This window comes from Humulus lupulus, chromosome 1 (genome assembly GCF_963169125.1).
Source record: "Humulus lupulus chromosome 1, drHumLupu1.1, whole genome shotgun sequence".
Classification (NCBI taxonomy): domain Eukaryota; kingdom Viridiplantae; phylum Streptophyta; class Magnoliopsida; order Rosales; family Cannabaceae; genus Humulus; species Humulus lupulus.
Window position 1 is genome coordinate 16118488 of NC_084793.1, and position 3255 is coordinate 16121742.

The 3255-nt window shown below is 30.1% G+C and overlaps 1 long non-coding RNA gene across 1 annotated transcript; it reads left to right on the forward strand.

Annotated features, from left to right (window-relative positions):
* Positions 1-1645: 1645 nt before the first annotated feature.
* On the forward strand, positions 1646-2830 carry LOC133815509 (uncharacterized). Its single transcript, XR_009884826.1, has 2 exons — positions 1646-2034; positions 2382-2830. It is a non-coding gene; the product is annotated as an uncharacterized LOC133815509 (long non-coding RNA).
* The last annotated feature ends 425 nt before the right edge of the window (positions 2831-3255 follow it).

A 3255-nucleotide genomic window follows, 5' to 3' on the forward strand; every position in this document is an offset into this window, starting at 1 on the left:
ACGTAGTTGAATTTTCTCTTCAAAATAAAAAATCTTTTGTATTGTCTAACATCCAAAACTCATGAAATGAGAAAGGTTATAAAGATGGTGAAAGTAAATAAAAATAAAATATAAACCTAATTACTAAATTTTGATTTATTTTTTTTGGTATTGTATCAATAATTTTTTTTTAAAAATAGTATATAAAAAAATCGAAAGTGGCACTAAATAGGCAAGTTAAATTAGTTTGTTTTATTTTTTTGTGGAGGCAAGTTATATTAGTTGGATATAAAATAGTTTTATAAAGATGATGGAAAATAATAAAAATAAAATAAAAACAATCAATTTCCAAATTGAGATTAATTTGACAAGTAATATTAGTTGGAAAAATAATTATCATTAATTATTTTCACTAATTTGAAAATAATATATTGAAAAAATATCACATTTAATATTCAAGGAGTGGCTAAAAGGAATGAAGCATGAATAAAGAATGAAACTTGATAAGATTTTTTTTTAATTCTCTAATTAAATGAATATATGACCGTCATATTATCAAGTAGCTCTTCCAAAAGTATGAAAAAGTCAAAATTTGTTTTTAGAAATATTATTAGCAACTATAAACACGAATCATTGAATCTTTATAACCATTAATGAGTAGTAACCTTAAGAATGCACATTATTTATTTATTTAAAATTTATATGACAACGAAAGAAACATAATAAAAATAAATTAATAAATTTTCTAAATAAAACTAAGCAAATGTGCATTGTACGTTGTTTATACCTAGTATATATATATTTATTTATTTGAGGGTATATATTGAAAACATATTTTATTTAATTAATAGTAAGGAAATATATGTATAATCGAATAAATATATATGTAGGAATTTTTTTAGGAATGTGCATCACTTTTACCCCAACCGAAGGGGCATTGTTTATTCGACACTTGGAGAAATTATGAATCATTTTTTTTGCATGATGAAATACATTATAGTTATACACAGGCTTCCTGCCAATTTTCAGAAAATTCTGAATAATTTACGGTGCCGAGATCATAGTTCAAACAGTCAGTTACACACGTACCTTATTTTCTTTTATATGTGTAGAAAACCAACTATTTAAACTTTGATTTTGACACTGTAAATTATTTAGAATTTCCTAAACTATTGTCAGATAGCATGCACACAATCAGCCACCTAGGATTTTTAATATACCAGTATGATCAGCGCCAACACTTAAGAATCCCCTATAATATAATACTTGGGAAAAATGTGGCAAAAGTACCTAATCCAATCTTTTTTTTGTAGCAAAAGTATCAAATGTCAAGTTTTGTGAGTATCCGTTGGTACCCCTCCGTTAAATACTAACTGGATATACACATAGCGCCATATAATTGGCCCACTCTATAATCTTTTTAAAAATTAATTTAAATTGAATTTAAAATAGAAAAAATTATTAAAATTAATTTTAATCATTTAAAAAATCTTTAAATTAAATATAAATAATTTAATTCTCAAACTAATTTGTCAAAAAAATAATGAATTTCAATGAAATTAAAAAAAATAATCTAAACACATTTAAACTTTTGATTAAATCATACTAACAATTAAACTAAATTTGATTTAATTAAAATTATAATATAAACTTTTTTTTTTTTTTTTCCAAAAAAATTACCACAATATCAATCCGAAAGCTCCGACCATAGCCCACCACAATCAAACATAATCAATCCATTTATCAAAACAAAAAATTAAATCATACAACCCACCACAAACACTGTTCATCACTATAGCAGCTCCGACCATAGCCCACCCCAACTTCTGCACAGTAGTCAACTGAAAGCTCTGCCCAATCTCTCACCATCCTGCACAGTAGAGGTCTTGTTCTTCACAGTGAAACCCCCAAGCTTCGTTATCAAAGAAGATGAAGGTAGAGGTCACGCCTCCCCATTGCAACCTGTCGTCGCCGAGATTTGCCTTCAAGCATGCCCAGATCCGAAGCTGTGAATCATGCTGCTGCTTGTGACGAAGAAGAAGATGAGGAAAGGAGGTATAGATCAAGATCTGGTTAGAGTGTTCATGTTTTAATTTTTAATTTTTGTTTTTATAAATAATTTTTTTTTATTTAAATTTAATGATCTATTTAGATTTGTTTTAGTTTAAAATCAGATTTTTTTTAAAAAAAAATAATTAATTTTAATTTTTTTAAGATTTTATATTTTTAATAATTTTCTCTATTTTAAATTCAATTTAAATTAATTTTTAAAAAGATTGTAGAGTGGATAAATTATATGACGCCATGTGTACACTCAGTCATTTAACAAATAGGTACTAAGAGCAACTCTAATGGTGGCTACCACATTAGTTGCTTAACATGTCTGTTTATCCAAAAAACAGATGTGGATGACGTGACAGGAATTTTCGACACGTGGCAGAGATGCTGCTCGCCTATCGACCAGAGATATTTCCATATGCGATGTTCAAGTTTTGTATACGACCAGCCTAGTCGTATACTCCGTTTATTTATGTATAAATTTGTATAGTTGTAATGATATCCGAGAATATCTCTTCATTATAACCTGAATATCCGTTTATTAAGAAAATATATGATTAATTGACTCATGTAATCCTTTTTTAGCCTATAAATAGTCAAGACATAGCTCAAGGGGGATCTTTGGATCTTTTTCCGAATTGTATTGCTATTATCCATCGTCTGTATTGTTTCTCCTTCTAAGGTCTGTGAAACTCAGGAACCCTAGTTCTTTGATCACACATTTGAAACTCAATATTAATAATAGTATCAAGTGGACGTAGGTCATTACCAATCACTGAGGCCGAACCACTATAATTCTTGGTGTTCTTTACTTTTCATTAGATTGTATTCTCAAGCATCGTACTACTTTCCTGTCGTATATTTGACTCTGTGTCGTTGGCTAATTCGAGGGTCAACATTCTGATGCTTTCATTGAGAACTTGTGAAAGAATTTAATGACAAAAACTTCTAAGAAGACCGGACAGGATGTTGTCGTTGCATCATCCCAGCCTCCTCCCCCAAATGTGGCTGAAGACAAGCCTCATTTGGAGTTTGATGAGGAGGAGTTAGATTCTGAAATCTTGAAGGCAACGTTAGGGGTGTTGCAAGATGAGTTGGCCAATCAAGAGAATGCTGCCGAGATAATGGCGTCGCAACAAAGAGAAATAGAGCGCCAGCGTCAGGAGCTGAGCGAGCGGCAGGCTGAGATGGACCGTCGACATAGGGATTCTATGGCCG